Source organism: Lepidochelys kempii, chromosome 10, assembly GCF_965140265.1.
Source record: "Lepidochelys kempii isolate rLepKem1 chromosome 10, rLepKem1.hap2, whole genome shotgun sequence".
Taxonomy (NCBI): domain Eukaryota; kingdom Metazoa; phylum Chordata; order Testudines; family Cheloniidae; genus Lepidochelys; species Lepidochelys kempii.
Window position 1 is genome coordinate 50107372 of NC_133265.1, and position 21447 is coordinate 50128818.

At 38.9% G+C, this 21447-nt stretch overlaps 1 protein-coding gene across 6 annotated transcripts in view; it reads left to right on the forward strand.

Annotated features, from left to right (window-relative positions):
- The window catches only part of SCAPER (S-phase cyclin A associated protein in the ER), a 345110-nt gene that overhangs the window by 223650 nt on the left and 100013 nt on the right, over window positions 1-21447 (forward strand). The window lies entirely within an intron of this gene.

Genomic DNA, 21447 nt, shown 5'->3' on the forward strand with positions numbered 1-21447 from the left:
GATGTGATAGCATCTATGGCCCCAACCCCATCCCCACATGCGATTTGTCTAGTGTGTGAGTTATTAACCTGGGGGTTGCAATCCTCAAAAAAATGACAACCACATCAGCAGATCACAACCAGCCTTCCCTTCCCATGTTGTTAAATGAGAGGGGTCCTCAGCAGGGTCCCAATATGGAAAAGATTGATAACGATTGGTCTAGTGGATTTGCCCAGATCACAGACACACTGGCCACACCACGCCCATTCCCCGATCCCACCTTCCAACTGTCACAAAGAATGCTCCACTCCATGCCATGCTTGGACCTGAAAAGCCTCCTTTGTTTCCAGCCTCCCTAAGCAGCACAACCATACTGAATATTGGACCGTTGGCAGCTGCACAATAAAGCCAGAAGGATTTACCCTCTGAGTTTGTATATGTGCATACATATGTATGTGTGCTGGAGGTTCCTGAACCATTCGCCACCTCTCCCCTCCATACCTATACAGCATCCCATCACAGTCTGTCCCATAATGTACAGCCATACCTATTAGAATCGGGATTTCAGAGTACTGGAGCTGATGGCACCTGAGATCTCTATTGTGTATACAGTGTTTGTTAGTAAACCTCTGCCTAAAGAGTGCAGGTTACAAGATTGATTTAGCAAAAAGCTATTAGAGATGGCACAAAGACATGGAAATGTATGCTAATAACAGTTAGCTGAGCTATTATATTTTACTGTGCCATTATTTCTCTTTCTCTACCTGACTACAATTTAAAAAACATGATATAGTCATGTAAAAGTTCAATAGAAAAGCAAAATCCAATAGGTATCTTTGTGATAGAGCAGAGGTTCTCAAACTTCATTGCACCGTGACCCGTTTCTGACAACAAAAATTACTACATGACACCAGGAGTGGGGACTGAAGCCTGAGCCCACCCGAGCCCTGGGTGGGCCAAAGCCTGAGCCCCACCACCCCACATGGGGTGACCAAAGCCGAAGCCTAAGGGTGTCAGCCCCAGACAGGTGGCCTGTAACCTGAGCCCTGCTGCCCAGGGCAGAAGGCCTCAGGCTTTGGCTTTGGCCCTGGGTCCCAGCAAGTCTAAGCCAACCCTGGTGACCCCATTAAAACAGGGTTGCGACCCACTTTGGGGTCCCGACCCACAGTTTGAAAATCGCTGTGATAGATAATCATTCTCATGCTTTATATCCTTGAAATTTTGATTCTCTGCTGTAGCCTGGGTTGGGGGCAGGGGGATTGTTTTTGTTTTGCTTCATTTTTAAATCTCTCATTTCTCCACTAGAGGACAGTACTAGCAGAAACACTGCACAAATATTGTACTTTGAATCCTTAAAAGTGATAGAACTGCTGTTCACAAACATAAAATTTTGTTTTCAAAGGGGAAAATGCATACACATCATTTTCATTCACTTAACGTTGATTATAATTATGATAATTTTAAATAAATTATTTAATTCTGAGAAGGTATTTTGTTTTTAGAATTAAGCCTGATACATTTAAAACAGAAATTATTGTGTGTAAATGATTATATATTAAAATACTGTTGTGTTTTTATATTTGACACAGGTGCCAATCCTGGTTAGCTTTATGCACATGACTTTATGCACTCTTATTGACTTCAGTGGGAATAGTCACATGCATAAGTCTTTGTAGCATAAGGGCTATTCTTTGTGCTAAACTGCAAATGTACTTAAAAGTTACACAGATATTTTCCTATTGAGGTACCTGCATTGGTGGAAATATCCTTTTTGATACACAGGACATATATACACGTAAATTATACAGACCAGGATCCTGCCATGTACTAAACTTTATACACTGTAGAACACTAACCTTTATGCACTTTAGTGTTTGAATTGAAGTCAATGGGATGACCTGCATGCATGAAGTTAAGCATGCATAGTCAAGGGTCTGTGTCATGCAAGCTGTAAAAAAAAACAAAAAAAAAAACGTGTGGTGGATAGCCAGAAAGACATGCGTGATTGTTATGCTCGAGACATTTATCTGGTGGCAAAATGTTTAAAAGATAATGTTTAGATGGATGTTTTGGGGGTTTTATTTTTTGCTATTTTGATATATTATATCATATCTATAGATGCTTCTTTGTGCTTCATGTTAACCAGAAATCTTTGTGATGCACTTCAAATAGCTGCTCTAAGTTTCATGAGTTTCCTAGTTTTAATGAAAACTAACAATATATCCATACCTTTTGCAGTCACTACATAATGAAAGTCTTGGTTCATATCAAGATTAAGTCTTTTCTTTAGTTAAATATATCAGATGTTTAGAGTAGGAGAGTGTCAAGTAAGTTCTCTGGTATCTCTGAACAGTTAAAAAAATATTTCTGGTGCTGTAGCATACTTGCATAAAAGACTAAACCTCATTCAAAACAGGAAGATGTGTCATGGCTCCTTGGGATCAAACATCTGAGTATCAGATTTTTAAAAGGCACAGTTTATAATACAATTTATAAAACATACCGATTAATGAGACTGATGAATACATTCTAAAAGCTCATATTGTCATGCAAATTTAATTAGGCTGCCTGTATGGTGCAATGAGATGAAGTGATGCATGTAAGGGAAAAAAAGAATTAATGGTGGACTTTCAGATTGTCTTTAACATAAGAACAGCTAAGGCAGAGCTTCCTGTTCTATTGTGTGTTGATAATTCTTAGAAAGTCCAGCTGAAAAACTTTAAAACTACTCTTTATTTGCAAAATGTTCACTAGCTGTCAAGCAGTGCCACTCACAGGCTTGAAGTAATATGATAACATGATCATGACTGTAGGAAGAAAGAGTACCAAATAAAGACGTATTCCAGTGCCTGAGGAGTACAGAGTGCAAGTTAACAATCCTCTCTAGTCTAGTTCAGTGAAATGTGGTTCTTTACTGAGTTGAAAAGTATCATCATTTTGAAAAGTACACTTGGAATCAAACCCATTAATGCTCCATATTTCTTAGAAATAATATAATGGTGGTGTGGCTTATGATAATTTCACAGGAGTTTAATCTTTTCTGAATGTGCTAATGTATAGTAACCATTACTGGGCCTATTTCTGCTCTGTTAGTTGGATATCTCTCCCATTGACTTCATTAGGAGGGTAGCTGAGAGCAGAATGCGGCTTGCTAACTGTGATGGCATAATGTATTTATATAAAGGAGGGAACAGACCCCATTGTTATTACAAGAACTGTGAAATATATCACAGTAGACCAAATTCTTCGCTAAGGTACATGAGTGTAAAAACAGAGCAACTTCGCTGATTTCAACCCTGTTTATCAGGACAGATTGCTGCTGAGACATAAGGCTTGCAAACTGATATTATTGCATGTTACCTAAAGTATATGTTGAGGATTTTGTTCTGCCATGTTTTGAGAGTTTCACGGGGACAATATCTGTTTAATAAATGAGAGAGCCATGCAAATCTGTATTGGTGCTTACCTTATCTCAAGGCTCTTTCATTTTTGTGATGGTAGTATTGCCAAAAGGATGGGAGGTTGTCAGAAATGTAAAAATTTTACCCCACTGACACAAGTAACACCATTAAAAGTGTCAAATGTTTAACAAAGTGGAAATACTATGATTATTTACATAAGGTTCTCAAATACCACGATAATGGGCACAACATAAAAACTTAGACACATAGATAATCACCATTAACCATTAGTTAAAGAGTAATTATGCAACGGTCATATTTTCCTAATAATATCTTGGTATAATTTCTAAAATTTATTTTTGGACATATAGAACCAAATTTTCAAACAATTAACCCCATATAGTCATGCACAGACACTAGTAAGTGCATTTTTTTGACCATTAAAAATCAAGCCTGCAAGCCTTAGTGTTTGAAAAGTACACCTCTACCCCGATATAAAGCAGTCCTTGGGAGCCAAAAAATCTTACCGCATTATAGGTGAAACCGCGTTATATCGAACTTGCTTTGGCCTTGAGCATTTCCTTTATTAATACAGTATTTGACACAAGAAGTTTTATTCTTGGTGTTGTTTTAGAAAGGGCGCATCTGATGATGTCCTTCACATCAAGCCTGGGGTCGGGGCTTGCAGCCACGCTTCCCTGTCAGGGTCAGGGCTCACGGTTCGGGGCTCGCAGCTGTGCACCGGGGTCGGGGCTCACAGCTGCGCATCCCTGTCGGGGTCAGGGCTCACAGTTCAGTGTCTGGGCTCACAGCTCAGTGTCGGAGCTCACAGCCGTGCGCCAGGGTCGGGGCTCGTAGCCCCGCAGCTGCACATAGGGGTCGGGGCTCGCAGCCATGTGTCGCAATCGGGGCTCACAGCCCGGCGCAGGGGTCGGGGCTCGCAACTTGCAGCCGTGTGCTGGGGTCGGGGCTCGCGACCCCCCACATAACCGAGTCATAACTCCCAGTTCGAGAAACAATGTTGCAGACGAGACAGAAAACCATTTTTGCTTTACCTCGTTATAGCCAAATTTGTGTTATATTGGATCACGTTATATCGGGGTAGAGGTGTATGCAAGCAGATATTTGAGTACACAATGAAAGTGATATTGAGGCCCCTGTGAACTCTTGGCCCCTAAACATGTTTTTGGTGAATAAGAAATATTTCATTACACGTTGAGTTTGGAGGCATTCCCGTGCAAATTCTCTGTTCTCTGTAACAAAAGGAAGGCCAAGAAAAAGCATTCAAGGTTTTTTTTAAAAAAAAAAAAAGTAGGAAGCATGGGAAATCCAATGCCTCCTCATCTTCCAGAGGAGGAGAACTCTGTACCATCTCCTGCTCCTTTTCCATTTCTTGAGATTCAAAAAGGATAGACTGTTTGACTCAGAGGAACAGGATAGTCTTATAGAGCGAGTACAAACCACTGTAGACATCTCAAATCACAAATCTATTCAAGCAGTTGTCCTCAAGATGGACCACATAAAATATGAAAAGCAAAAGGAGAACTTCATCTACAGTTTCATAATCCCTTGAGAAGATGATGGATTTAGAAGAGCTCTACTAATCACAGCTGTCACAAATTATACAAAATCCGAAACAGAAAAATGCTCTATATTTACAGTGGCAGAAAGTATTTATTCACATCAAGAGGACTGCCACTCTGGCTGCTGTAGTGGACAAAGATAAGGGTCAATCACTCAAGTGCTATTATGACTCATTCCTCTCATGTGTAGGTGCCAAGAAATGTGTAATTCCTTGTGAAATATCTGTCTTATATGTATGCTAAACCTGAGGCTTTGTCAAGGCTCAATATAACTACACCCAACCCTGTGTAATTGTCTCATAAGTCTCCTGTTTCCCCTGTCTTTTGTGTAGCATTTCTGTTATGATATAATTAGGGCCCTACCAAATTCATGGTCCATTTTGATCAATTGCATGGCCAGAGGGTTTTTTAATTGGTCAGTTTCATGTTTTCAGCTCTTCTCATCTGAAATTTCATGGTGTTGTAACCGTGGAGGTCCCAACCCAAAAGGTAACTGGAAGTGGGTCTGATCTCTCCTTCCCCCTCCTCCCTCCCACCCCCCCGAGCTGCCATGCAAGGGAAGGACAAGTCATATCCCTCCCCAGCCCAGCAGGGACTCACAGCTGGGAGCTCCCTGGCTGGGGCACTTTCAGAAGCAGAGGGAGATTGGACCCACATCCACAAGCCTCCTCCAGCTGCAGGAACCTCCAGGGCTGGAGCTTCCTTCAGCAGGGGAAGGCACTCCAAGGTGGGTATGATCTCCCCCTGAAAGCAAGAGCAGCTGTGGCAGACAAATCCTCTCCCTCCCCAGCCTAGCCGGGACTTGCAGCTAGGAGCCCCTGGTCTGGGGCACTCCCAGCAGCAAGGGGGAGATCAGATTTCACAGGGAAGGGCTTATTTCATGGTCCATGACACGTTTTTCACGGCCATAAAATTGGTAGCACCCTAGATATAATCTATTTTTCTTTTCATTCTCTCCTTTGTTCCACTGTGGTGAGAGACAACATTTGATTCTACACTAGAACACAGACTCCATTTCCAGACCCATGTAACCTGGGCACCATTTAGTGAACTCTTAACTTTCCATTAGGGAGCGTAGATAAGGCCATCAGGGATACAACTGACCTGAGCATCCTTCTGTTTCCCACTTGGGAAAAGAAGAAAAATTTCACCCACAAAAGCTGTAGGAGTTACAACATACCTTTTTATTCCTTATGTTCTTCTTAAACCAGAAGGCACTTCTCCTTATGCCAGACAACTACACAGAAATCCTCCTCTCCTCTCCCTCAAAGAGCCCCAATTTTCATCAAAGGGTTGCCAGTCCAGATCAGTATGTCTTATAGAAAGGTTGAAGTTTATCCTTATTGTGTGGACCGTTTCCACGATGGACATACATACCTTGGAATTGCCAGCTGAGGTTATTCAGTAGAATTTCCCTGTTTCTCCTGTTTACAGCATACTTTCTTTTCTCCATTCACAGCTTAAAAGGAGCTAGCTCTCCTGCAAAGGATCTACAGCTTGTTCAACATTAGAGTAATTTACCCATGCCTCCATTGTACAGAAACTTAGAAGCCTACTCATATTATGTCATGGTGTCATAGAGGCTTGTGGGTGTTCAGCCTAAATTGTATCTGTTTCTCCTCTGCCCTTGAATAAGGAAAGCCAAATTTAGGAAGAAGTGCTTGCCATTCTGATCCAGGAGTGCTCACTAAGTAACTTACTCTACCTCTCAGTGGATCTCAAGGATGCGTACCTTCATATTCACTCAACACTTCACAGATTCCTTTGTTTTTTCTACTATCTGGCCCTGCTTTTGGCCCTTCTGCCCCCAAGGTGTTTACCAAGATCACAGTAATAGTGATTGCCACCCTCTGAGCATCTAAGTCGGACAAACTCTTTATCTTCTGGGCTTGATGGTATCAGCAGTAGTCACCGTCTGGATGGCGGTGCTTCACATCTGACCTCTTCAAGTCTTCATATTATCAGCTTGGGATCATCAGGACAAATCTCTCAACAAGTGCATTCAGTTTCCTTCTGGGGCCTAGAGGACCCTTCACAGTAGTCCAAAAGCATCTGTCTTCCTGCAGTTTGCTATCACGTCCCTCCGTCTCCAGGATTATGACTCATACCAGCTTCAGAAGCTGCGGGTCATGTATATGGTGTAGACCATATCAGATTCTTTGGTCCATACTGGAAGCATAGAAAAATATCAATTTCAGTTGCAAAATCAAGATTTAACAAAGGCACTAAAAATAATTGAATTTAATAAAGACATTAAGAAAATACTGTAAGAATCCTGGGCTTGATCCTTTGCTCCAGTAAGGCTACTTTGCTCTGCATAAGTGGTACAAAGTGGCTTTAAAGCAGCCAGAGATGACCAGGGGAAAATTCCCTGTGCACAGGAGGGGGCATGTAGTACCTTCTAGGGCTCAGACATGAGTGGGATGGGCGGAGCATGGCACAGCAGTGCTACACCCAAATCTCTGCTGACATGTCATAAATTAAAACTGCTGTCCAGCAGCTTTAACTTACATTGGGATCAGATGTCTAAGGATCGGGAAACTCAGCAGTTTCTTGCAGACAACCACTCTTAGCTGTGCCTGAGCGCTGCTCTTCTAGGAGGACTGGAGAATCTGCCTACCCAGTCTGTACCCAATAACTGTAATTTTTCATGACTGTAATAGCAGCCCTCTTCTGTTCAAATTATGTTTTCATTATGACTTCATCAAGAAGTGGAAACTTTAGATAAGTACATCATGTTATCGCTGCTGAATTTTTAAAATAATCTGTGTACAGCTCAGTTCAGATGCAGCATGCAGCTTTTACTGGTTTTTTTAATGCTTATAGGCCAATTTTACAGCTGTGCTGACTGACTCAGATACAGATCAAGTATTTGTGCAAGGTCACATAGTGAGTGAATGGCTCAGCTGTAATTTGAACCTTGATCTTCCTGTTCTTTGCTGCAATGACCAGATCACACAACCTCTTTAGACTCCCCAAGTAGCTAGTCCAGAGGGTTGAGGATAGAAACTGAGGGCCCAATCCTGCAGGCCCAGCTCACAAGCGTAAGGGCTGCTAGACTGGACCTTATAGTTGCAACAAGATGCCAGTGTCTTTCTAAACTTGTGCTTGCCATAATGTATGCATGACGTTTTTGTTCTTCCATGAAACTCGTCAAGCATCACAAACTTGGAATTCTGATCATTTGGAGTCCCCTATTTGAGCTGATGTTTTAGCAAATAATATTTATCCTGCCACTAATTTGGAATTTTGTGGCGTTAATACAGGGAATCCTTAATCTGCAATGTCTATTTGTTTGTCATCAATCACCATAAAATGTAGGCGCTGATGCCAATGACCTCACTGACAAAATGTCAACAACCTAATGGCTGCACATCAATATACCTCAATTTTACAGCAAGGTAAATGCCCTCAATAATTATATTAAGCTATTCGTGTGTCTTCCTTGATAGGCATACAGTAATATCTTGCTTGAGTTCACCAGCGATAAAAACCTGCAGTTGACTGGCCTTTTCTTTACCCTGAAGTTTGTAGGATGAGGGCATCTGTGGTCCACATTTTAGGACATAGTGCAACATATCAGGCCTTTGGGTTCAACTTTAAGCAACACTGCTAAGTTTGTATAGTTTTGATACTGTAACAATCACATAGGAAGTCATTAAATAGATTTATAGGTGAGCTGAAATCGGTTTTTTAAATAATTTAAAACTGTGATCCAGAATTATTAAACAGATGTGTAGTCTTAAAACTTACAAATGAATGTATTTTAAAGGTAACCAAAAAATCTTTTTACCTATCAAGACCTCAGTTTAGGCCATTGGGTTTCTCTGTTTCTCCTGCAAGGGCTAATGATATCACTAACTGTTAAAACAGCATAGAGAGTTGTATCTGTATACTGCTTTTGTTGCTAGCATTAGCCGAGTCTTTAGTTATGCTTAGGGAACCACAGAAACTTGAGAGCTTAAACTTAGGTCTTGGTCAGGCAGGTAGGCGATGGAGAAATTGATACTAATTTTATTTTAAACTACATTTATATATAATTTTTAAAACTATACACACATTCTGTTAGAGCGTGGTCTAAAGCCCATTGAAGTTAATGGAAAACTTTGGACCAGGTTCTTACTGATTTGAGATCTCAGACTGGATTTTTGGACTTTTGTTTTTGTCGTTAAAAAGTATTTCACCTCACCTTTGAGCAGTACAAGCAAACAGCACAAAACAGTGCCAGAGCCAGGGCCCACAGAGATAGGAGTAAATGCCATTAAAAATTAATGCTGTATGTCTTGGAGCAGATGAATTGGCAGATTTATCTTTTTCAAAACAGTTAGTGCCAATGCTGCATATTCCTTGTAATGCCTGGTTTGGAGGATGTGCACAGGTCCAGCGGAATATGAGAGGCTGGAATATTTTTCATTGTACCGTAATTATTGTATCTACCAGTGATCCAAATGACCAGTAGTGATATAAACATGACTCTCCCTGTAATAATGCTTTCGATTATTGGTAATGCTTGTGCCCACGATTTCAATAACCTTTGAATTAGCCTTTTCTCAAAATGAATTTAGAAACAAGAACATGCTCTGTTTTTGTGGCATTTTCCCACTGTATCTAATATTCCTTCTCTAAAAGACGGTTTAAAACTGACACTCCAATGTCTCCAACATTTTTCTCAAAAACAGGCACTTATGTAGAAGATTATACAAATGATCCTGTATAATCAGGGTAAAATAATTACAAGTTTATTGAGTTCCTTAGTATTCTGCTTTCTTGTGCTTTGGCCTTGCCGCCAGTGTATTTTTTGTACTGATGGAATTGCATCTGTACAAACCTCTCGTCTAGAGGGCCTTGCACTGGTTTGTTTTGGTGTAAAAAGTGACTTGGACAGGCATGTTTCACTAATGACCAGATGCCTGTGACCCTCTACAGAGCATGGCAGTGTCAGAAGATAACTGAGGTTAAATTATTCTGTGCTTTTGTGGACTGAAGTTTTTCCTTCATGTTGTTCAGCTGGTGTGTCTTGACACAGATGTTTTCTTAGCAAAAATATTTTAAGAATTACATCCCTCATTTGTTACCACCAAAAATTATAATAATACTTAGCACGTGCCCTGTATGTAATGTTTTCATGTTCAATGTACTTCACAATGTCATCTAAATAATCTACACAGCAGCCTTTAATTACCATCTTCATTTTGTAGTTGGGGAAAAACTAAGGTCAGGTGTGTCAGAGGTCACAGTAGAGTACCCCCAGCCGCCGAAGGAGTCCATTCAGAGCCACGTTTAGAATTCAAGAGTTCTTGTCTGCCATCCAGTGCTTCAAATACTAGCCACACTCTCTCTGTACTACATTTTCCAGTTGCTTTGGATTGGTTCTATTAGATTTAGTGGGCCAAATTCATCCATACCATCCAATGGCAGACAGCCTGCCTTTGGTGGGCAGTCTACTGTATAGGGTTAAAGTGATGCTAGAGGCCTGGAACTTAACAATCTGCCAAAGGTCCAGCAGTCAACAAGCACACTCCAAAAAGTGCGTGGTGCTGCTATGGGACAAGAGCAGCTAGTGATGTGCTTAATATATTCCCTTGTACGTTTCTGCCAGTGGGGTTCCTATCAAACCCCCAAAAGTTGTTAAATCTGCCTTGTCTGATGGAAGCCCCAGGAGAGGCCAGGCAGCAGTCACACCATCCTACTCCCCTAGATGGATTCCCCATGTGGTAGAACAGGACAGCAGGGAAGAATTTGGCCCAGAGTTAACCTTGCAATTAGATACTCTGTTGTTTGTAACTAGGTGGGAAGCTTTTGTGCATGCTGGAATTAGATGACACAGGTGCTCCAGCGCCCAGAGCATTCACATGTAGCACCTACAAATACATGTTGTCCTATGTTTACAGGAGAGGTTGGCATTTTCCAATTTTGGCAAATAGCATAAAGGGAGGGCAGGGGGCTGTGTGGGTGGTATTCATTAGAATAACTTACCTGACTGGTTAACAGCTTGCACTGATTCTTCAGTGCTCACAAGCAGATTTGTGTTTTTTGAAGGATAACCCAGGGTTGTCCTCAGACAGAGTATTAGCAGAGGTGTTAATAGAATGTCTCCCTGACTCAGGTTTGATTGAAGAAACCAGAAAAACCTGCAGAACTTGTGGGGAAAGGGAAGACTGTAGTCATTTTCCCCTTTTTTAAACTGAGGTTTGACACACAATATGAGCAGAAGATTGAAAGGGGAGAAGGAATAAGATACAGAACAAGCCTAGGAAGAAATTAAATTCATTAATACCATTGTGCTAGAACCATAGGCATAGGAACCAATTGTCTTAGAAGAATTGTAGTCCTAATATTAGGGCTCATTTTCACACAGCCACACAACTCACAGAAAATCTGTCACTCCTGTGCATGCTAACTTTGCTGAACTTCAGTTGCTTCCTACAATGACTTGGTGTCAAAGTACCTGATTGAGTTCTCTGGTAGTCAGAGTGCACCTTCAGAAAGAAAAACAAAAAGCCACCACTTCATTGTCTTTAGTTCGCATTCAGGAGAAAAATACCTGTAGTTCCATTTTTATTGCTGCAAATGCTTAATGTATCAAAAGTGAAATTAATCCAAATCCCCTTCTTTGTCATTTTCCTTGTAACTTTGTATTTGGTATGCAAATTTGCAGTTAATGCAACAGGAGATTCTGTAGCGAAAAGAAATGTTTTGGTTGCTACAGCTTCTGCTGCACAAGGGCAAGAACTGGAGAGCCCATACAGTGAGTATGAACCCCTTCTACATTGGTAGCCATCTTAGTCTGTATCAGCAAAAAGAGGAGTACTTGTGACACCTTAGAGACTAAAAATAACAAACCGGACAGTCTCTATGCAAAAAAATAAATGGACCATAAATCAGACGTCAAGAATTATAACATTCAAAAACCAGTCGGAGAACACTTCAACATCCTTGGACACTCAATTACAGACCTAAAAGTCACAATTCTTCAACAAAAAATTTCAAAAACAGACTTCAACGAGAAACTGCAGAACTGGAATTAATCTGCAAACTGGACACCATTAAATTAGGCTTGAAGAAAGACTAGGAGTGGCCGGGTTATTACACAAACTAAAAACTATTTCCCCATGCTAATTTTTCCCCTACTGTTACTCACACCTTCTTGTCAACTGTTTGAAATGGGCCATCCTGATTATCACTACAAAATTATCATCCTGATTATCACTTCTTCTTTGACAAGATCTGCTTTAGCAAGAGTGATGTTAGAAGCTGTAATTTGACCTAAACAGCTTTTCCCATTGACTTTTACATTCTCTCCACAAGTTATGGGGTTACCTTCACCTGAGTTCACAGTAAAAGCATTTACATAAAAGGTGGCAGTGTTGGGGTAAATTTGGTTACACACAGACAACTGCTTAGAGTCAAACAACATACCAACATAGCTACAAACTGGATAGATTCTATCCCCATCTTTGTTGTTGAGAGGAGCTGGCTTTTCAGGATGATACAGTTTCTGTTGTTCCTTTATTCTCTTGAGTTGGAGCTTAAGTCTGTCCACTTTTGCCTTAGCTTCTAGTTCCTGCAGTCGAATATATGCCATTTTTGTTCATGTTCAGAACACAGCCATTATCCTTCCATATCAGCTATTTTTGCTTTTGTTCAAGTTCTAGCTCCTGGTTTCTCACTGCAAGCATTTTCGCTGAGAGAACTAACAGATTTTTCAGTTCCTGCTCTGCGGCCTTTTGCTTAAAATACAACCCACTCTGTAAGCACAATTCTTCCAGGCTTTTTCTGTCAAGTTCTTCATATGGTTGTTGCACACTCATTGTAACTTATTTTTAACCCTTAAACTCTCCAATATCAAAATTAACTTTTGACACGCGTGTGGTTCTGATCCAAAAACCCAATTAACCTGTGGTAATGTGTATCCAAGCACGACTATGCCACTGTGACTGGGATCCTAGTGGGGAGCCAGCTGTGGTCACTCAATTAGGGTAAACTGCAAAGAATGGGACAGACAATCCCCATAAAGCTGGTGGATATTCCAATACAGTGCCTAGATTTACCAAGCCAGCATAAAACAGCTTCTTTATTACCTTACTGGTTACTCAGAAGTCCAAACAACACAGTTCCCTTAAAGTGATGCAGCCTCAGGCCTCCATCCAGGTACCCATGTCAAATATGATGACAATTTCTGTAAATCTTATTTCATCATATAAAAAGAAAAGGTTCTACCAATCCCAAAGGATCGGACACATTACCTCCCAGGTTAATGGATATTTCAAATCTTACCCAAATACACGCTACAACCAATTCTTATTAATTAAACTAAAATTTATTAAAAAACAAAAGAGAGAGAGTATGGTTAAAAGATCAATATACGTACAGACATGAGTCCAGTTCATTTAGGTGCATATTCATAGTAGAGATTGTGAGCTTCATAGGTGCAAAGAGTTCTTTCAGAAATAGTTCATAGTTAATAGTCCAATGTCCAAATATCACATTCAGGGCATACCAGCATAACTGGGACTTCAATCTTGCAATTCAAACTTCCCCTGAAGAAGGTTAAGCAGACCTGAGATCACAGAATCAGGAGCCAAGGATCTTTTATACAATTTCATTTCCTCTTTGGCAAGCTGGGATTTCCTCATGGAACATATGGTCATTTGCGTTTTCCTCCACCATTCGCAGTACATTTCAAAGAGAGATGAATACCAATATATCCCGTGTTTACAGTTCCTTTAAATTATATCAGAATACAGCATAGACAGGGACTGTTGATTACATTGTCACCCTACTCATACATATTTAAATACCCAAAAACACAAACATTATCTCCCCACATGTCTTCTTTGGGTTATTTATTTTGCAGGATGTTTAACCTTTTCTATCCATGCATCACAGTATTATTATTATACTGATTTTACAAAAGAGAACCTTACTAAGTAGGCTCAAAAATGCCAATTGTCATTGAAAAATTTGTTTTGGGATACTTTCCACAGAGATTGTCACCATATAAACTTTTAATACTACAGCACTGATGAAAATGGGCGTCTTTTTTTTTTTCTCTTAAGCACACAGATTTCACTAAAGTTCAAGACCAAGAAGTCATCAGAGATGATTTATAAATAAATAAATAAATAAAAAGACAAGGAGCCAGCCTGGGATCCCCCGTCTGGATTTTTTTTATGAGGCTTTGAACTGTATTTCTTAGCCACTGGCACTTTAGATAGAATCTTTGCTAAAAACTAAACTATAGGAGAGAAGAAAATATTTCTTAATACAGAGCGTAACTGTATTTCACTAATTAATAACAAACTCTTCTTTCATAGGCTGACCACTGCTGCTTCAATTTAATAAGTACAGAATTCAGTTGCACAGATTGAGTGCATTCTCTCAATAACAGAAGGCAAAGTGTACACAAGTATTTGGTTTAGATCCAGCAAGTCTTCAACACACACAACTTCAGTTGGAGCTAATATGAGGTCTGTGCATGCAGGGCTTATCCATGATGAATCTTTTAATTTCAAAGTAGCAAGCAAGCCTTTTGGGGATCAGGAAAGATTCTTCCCTGCATTCACCAAAGTCTCAGTGGCTTGGTTTTGGTTTTGGTTTTGGTTTGTTTGTTTTTGCATAGCAGTAGTTTAAAAACTTTTTTTTTAAGTTTTTAATTTTTTTTAAAAGAGATGATAAAAAGTTTAAACTTTCAAAGGGTTTAAAATTGCATGGGATAGAAATGGGAGAGTTGTCATCAAAACATTTCAGATAAAAAAGACTGACTTATTTCTGGTCCTATTTTACTATGTAACTAATAATATAAGACAGTGACAGAGGAAATATGTGAATGGTGAATTCTTGATTTGAATATTCATTCATAGATTTTTTTTAAGGCTATAAGAGATCATTATAATCATCTAGTCTAATCTCCTGCATAACACAGGCTATAGAATTTCACTCAGTAATTCCTGCATCAAGTCCCTAATTTATTGTTAAATCAGGAGCAGATATTTTAGAAAAATACCCAGTTTAGATTTAAAATTTCAAATAATTGAGAATCCACTATATCCATCAATACGTTATCCCAATTGTTAATTATGCTCACTATTAAAAAATTGTGCCTTATTTCTGGTCCAAATTTGTCTAGCTTCAGCTTCCAGACATTGGATGATCTTATATCTTGGCATGCTAGAAAATAGAGCCCTCTCCTGCTAGAAACCTTCTTTCCATTTAGGTATTTAGATACTGTGATGAAGTCACCTGTTATAACCTTCTCTTGTATAAACTAAATAGATTGAGCTGCTTTAATCTCTCAATGCAAGGCAGGTTTTTCAGAGCTCGACTCATTCTTGTAACCCTTTTCTGAACCCTTTCCTGTTTGTTAACATCCTTTTTTAAAGTGCGGAACCAGAGCTGGATGACACTGTTCTAGTTATGGTCTCACTAATGTTCTGAAATAGTGCATACAGAATTCTAAAAGTACTATTTGTTAAAGTTCAGTTTATTTCTGTGTAGATGTTATTGTGTGTTGACTGTTGGCTTGTTCAAATAAGTCCAGTTTTTCACCTCCTCTAGTACATTATTTGCCATGGTTTCAAAAATGTAAAATAGCTATAGAATATGAAGAATTGTAAAATAACTAAATGAAATTAAATGTTGTAGCAGTGAAGACACACTGACGTGTTTTTTCTTTGTGTATTGTTTGTATAGACTGATATAGTGCAGTGTGATAGGAAATAAGCATACATGCTTTTTAGAATTTTTTTTTAACTTTTATGATTTTTTGTATGAAAGAAGGTAGATCAAAAATTCTTTTAAGCTACTTTAGGTTAGTTAGCTTGCTAACTTTTCAAATTTGCAGACTTGCCAAACCTTCTTGTATCATTCGGTAAGTGGTGCTTCTGGAGGTACCGCAGATGCCAAACCCTTGATAAAATCCACCCTATTTTGTTAATGAACATGCAAACAATTGTTCCCCATCTGCTGCCTCTTCTAAAAGGCTAGGAAGCCCTTCCTTCTTGATCACAAAGAACATAATTATTGTCTGTAGAAGAGTCAAGTACAAAGACAGTTCATCCAGTCTGACTGCTACTACACTGCAGGCCACCAAAGATTAACAGCTGCTTCTCCTTTGATTAGGTTAGGTAATAATAGTTACTTTAGTTAATAATTGGATGGATTCCCAGGCCATGTAATTCAGGTTTAGGCTGTCATTTTTTGCTGGCATGTAGCTGAGCTGTATTATTGGAATGGAGCCTGTAATCCTATTAGTCAGTTGTCACTCAAGTCATAGTTGAGAAGATAAGGGGAATTCAAATCCATTAAGGTGTTGTAACAGGTAGGAAAATGAGTGAACCACACACATTCAGTTTTCAGGGAACTTTCTTGATTGTGCTTCTTTAATTAAATCCAAATCACTCTAATTATAAAAATAAATAATGTTTGTTTAAAATATTTTATTTTTCATAATTAAATTCTGTCATAGAATTGTATAAACTAATCTATATAGGAAATAAAAAAATTATCTTTGTTTACTTATCCATTCCTACATGGATACTTCTGAATCGATGCATAACTCTTAGGATGTTACATTGAAGTGAGTTACTGTATTTTCTTTATGACAAATTTATAATGGTATAAAGACTAGGAATTAATTTTTCAATACCTCTTTAGTCAAGTGCATTGGCTTTCCTCCTCTACAAACAGGACCACTGCATTTCACAATGACAAATACTTGTGAATGGGCAAAAAAAGCCCTTTTTTCTATCCAGCATTGGTTTTGGCTACTACTGTTACTATTCAGGAGATTACATCTCTAGTAAATGTTTTCTAAAGGTTAGTTCAGATCTACATTGCTCAAGAAAACAAAAAGAACAGGAGTACTTGTGGCACCTTAGAGACTAACAAATTTATTAGCGCATAAGCTTTCATGGGCTACAGCCCACTTCATCGATGCATAGAATGGAACATATAGTAAGAAGAGATATATACATATACATACAGAGAAGGTGGAAGTTGCCATACAGACTGTAAGAGGCTAATTAATTAAGATGAGCTATTATCAGCAGGAGAAAAAAACTTTTGCAGTGATAATCAAGAGGCCCATTTAGGCAGTTGACAAGAAGGTGTGAGGATACTTAACATGGGGAAATAGATTCAATATGTGTAATGACTCAGCCACTCCCAGTCTCTATTCAAACGCAAGTTAATGGTATCTAGTTTGCATATTAATTCAAGCTCAGCAGTTTCTCCTTGGAGTCTGTTTTTGAAGCTTTTCTGTTGCAGAATTGCCACCCTTACGTCTTTTACTGAGTGGCCAGGGAGGTTGAAGTGTTCTCCTACCGGTTTTTGAATGTTATGATTCCTGATGTCAAATTTGTGTCCATGTATTCTTTTGCCTAGAGACTGTCCGGTTTGGCCAATGTACATAAGGCCTTTTTTGGTAATAAATGTATATATTATGATGATAGTCACTTTTGCTCACTTGCCTGTTCATTTGCCTCTGATTTTCTGCATAACAAGTAGTCTCAAACCTGCAAATCCTTTTGCACTTGGAAATCGGATTTTTTAAAATTATGTTGTATGCATATTTGTGAAAATCAATAAGAGGAGGAGCAAAATAGTTTCATATGCTGTTCCTAAATCCAACTGAAATACATTGATTTACATTTTCTGAACAAATATCTTTTATCTGGGTTAGTTTGAGGAATAATTTTCTCAGTCTCAATATGTAACCCCTTCCAAAGGGCCAGATTTTGCAGTCAGGTTTATAGAATGGGTCCCACATAAACATCTATGCTGAAATATTTTGGAACCTAAATATTTTAGGGATCCACACGATTCTTCAACACCGCAAAGAGTGTTTTATATTGGATCTGTACCCTTTCCAAATGGGGATTTAGCAGGCAGGCACTGTCATATATTATTGTAGAGTGCCTAGACTATGGGGCTCTGACCTCATTGAGACACCCACTACCACAGTAAAAATGAACAACAATATCTTGAAAGGTCCCTTAAATGTGATTCTTTCCTTCTGCACTGATTGGAATTGGGGCAAGCTTCCATCAAAACGTTGTTTGAGCATGTAGGTAGAATAACCAATATGCCTCAACTTCCTTCAGTACCAAGGTACTGTAGAAATATCTGGGAATGTTTGTTTTTCCCAGGTAACAGCTAATGAAAGCCTTAGCACTTCAGAATACTATATGAATTTGGGTCACATTCTGGAGGAGTTCATTTAAGGGGAAAACAGTGCAAGGGAACCGATATCCTGCACCCATATTTTTATGCTTTCGAAAGGATTTTCTCAGACCAGCACACAGACATATCAAAAGCTGATAATCACCTCACAGCAGATATAATACTAGAAGTATGTATGAAAATTCATTTGACATCTTTTGAATTTCATATTTCTTAGATTAAGAAATTGGTATTATTTTTAATACCTTTATTAATTCTTATTTTTTGCACAACTCATCTTTCTGCTACAGGCCATGATATACTACTATATGTAAGCGAGGGTGCCCTCCACCATACACACACACTTGTTTTCTCACCACTCATTCAGGTGCCATTTTCATTGTTAGGGATCCAGTGACACACAACACTCACTCTGGGAACATTATTAGTGCAGTGTTCAAGAGTAAATGATACTTTTGTGGCATCATTTCTTTGGTTCCCATGACCTCTCCTGACCCAAGGCCAAGAGCCCCAGAATTGTCCCTGAACCTGGGATTCTTGGATAGAAAGGTAGTTGTGCTGTGATTTAATCATTAGGCTGACACACATGTGCCTTATATCAGCAGTTAATTCAGTAATCATCAATGTGTGTCAACAAATAGTTGAAAGACTCTTAAAAAAGTCACTTGTACTTTTGTAACCCCCACTCTATCTAGAACACATCCTTTAAGATAAATTAATCCAAAAGCATACCAGAAATCAGTGATATCAGCAATGGATTCTAGATCACTGAGTGCCAGGTTTTAAAGTTCCTTTACTGTAGTAGGAGCAGTGAACAAATAATTAGCTCATGTATTTACTCCAACCTTGCTACCATAATCATTTTAGTTCTTCTTCTCCTAGTCTTAGTTCCATCTGTATAGGGTCAGCCCTTCAAGTCCTCCTCCTCCATTCCAGTCTGTCTTGAAGCAGCTCCTTGGAAACTCCGCAGCTAATCAGATCCTTTTGTATAACATCCCTCCATCCACCACAATAATTTTCGTTAAATGCTTTTATTTAATCTTGTTGTTTTGTCTGTCTTTCGTATTCATGAGGATGTTTATCACCGTAGTATCCAATCACCAAAATGTTCATGGATTTCATTGATGGTCTGGATGAGGAAATAAATAGGACATTTAACTATTTTTTCAGAGATACTGAATTAGGAGGAATTGCAAACAGAATGGAGGACAGAGAAAGCATACAAAGGGACCCTAGAAAGATTAGAAATACTGTATAGACAAAAACAAGTTCTTCAAAAATGCATGTTAATATTTTTTTATCAAAAGAATCTGAAACACAGATACTCAATGGGAGGGATAGATCTAGAAGAGTAATACTGAAAGAGACCTAGACCTAGAGGCAAGAGCAAACATTAAATTAGACATGAGTGTGTAATCTGATACAGAGATCAAAAAGGCCAGTGCTATTTTTGAATACACATGTGAAGACATCCTGTTACCACACATGTAGATAATAGTCCTTTTCTTTGTGGCTTTGATGTGACCTAACCCAAAATGCAGTGTTCATTTTTGGACACTTCATATCCTAATAGACAGACATTAAACAAGAAAATTTGGTATGGAAAAATTACAAGGAAAAGGAAAGATTTGGAATGAAATATGTTTGTTTGCTAAGCAAAAACTAAAGTGGGAATATGTAATATTTAGTAATGGTGTAATCATGAAGGAGGGAGAAGAATTGGTATAATAAAATTGGGTATAACTTGGAGTAATTAAATGAAACTGAAAAGGGCAAATTCAGGTTGAATGTCAGGAAAGATATCTTGATAGTAAGATCTAAAAGGTTGTAATCCCCCATAGGAAGTGGTGAAAACTGCACTGCCTGTCTCATTTAAAATTAGAGTGGATGCAACACTAACAAATGTACTATAGGGAACAGTCCTGCACTGGCAGGTCAGTGGCTTTTCTATTTGTTATCCTCCGACGCATTTATACCAAATGTATCTAGGAATTCTCATATACGTTTCTCTAAATATACTGGACATACATGTTGATTATTTTGTGTATGGGGTTTCTTGGCAACAGTATGTCACTACATGGAGTATACACTTTTAATCACAATGGAAAGTGATAGCTTAGAAATGCTTTTAACCTTCATATAGGACTCAGTCCTGCTCACATTAAAGTCACTGGGAAAATTCCCATTTACCTCAATGGTCCAGGATCAGACCTTTCTGGAGGATGTGACTAATAGTATGTCTTCACTGTAGAGCTAAGTCAAATTATCTACACACCAGTTGCTTTTCTAGAGGTAGTCTGGTTAGAGTGGCTACACTGCAAAATAATACTCAAGCTGCAGTGTCCACACTGCACTTGCTTATTTGCTGCACTAAGACTTCTGCTGGCATTTCCTTTGGTTCTTTGTGCTGCAGTAAGCTGAGCTGCTCTATGAATTCTTTCCCAATGAATTGTGGGAAAATTTGTTAGTCCTTTCTGGGCACACGGGAAAAATTGTGGGAAGGCATTGGAGGACTAATGGTACTCAAGTGGAGCTAGCCTGTGTCCACAGTACAGAATGGTTTAGTTAGCAACTGACAAATTGTGCTAATTTGAGCTTTAGCCTATACCCAATGACCAATCATTTCCAATTAAAAACACCACCCTACTTGAGTTAAGGGTTTTTTTGTGTGGATGGGACTCAGGCTAAGCGTCATCACTCAGGGTAGGTCTTCACTTCAGCTTTAACTTAAGAGTTAACTGGGCTAAAGCTGACTGAAACTGTGGAGTCACATAAAGGTTAAACCTATAGAAATTGCTAGTTGGTTATCTAACCACTTGTGTAAACTGGCACACACAAACAGGTTTCTGTCATTTCACGCCAGTTGTGTCCTTTGAAGATGAGCCTTTTTTGTTGTTTACAAATCCACATCCAATGCACATTAGTCCAAAAAAATTGCTTCTTTATGATCTCTTCAAAATCTAGCTCCCAACATAATGTGAAATGGAGCTAGCAGATCAATGGGAACATTTTTTCTGAAATCTTGGGCATTTAAATAGGGTACAGCTTTACCTTTGGGTGAATGTTTGCTTGAGACAACTAAACTTGCTGGGGAGAAAATTATATGCTCTTAAACAAAACTTGTCTTGTACTGTGGTGTTTACATATGACTTCTAATATTGATAAGAAAAAATATGGGCTATGAAATCCTACTAAAATATTTGTTATTACCATAGTTCATAGGGGGCTGTTCTAACATGGAGCACCCACAGAGTGCTAAGTATTTTACAGACAAATCATATATGAATATGATTCCTACCTCA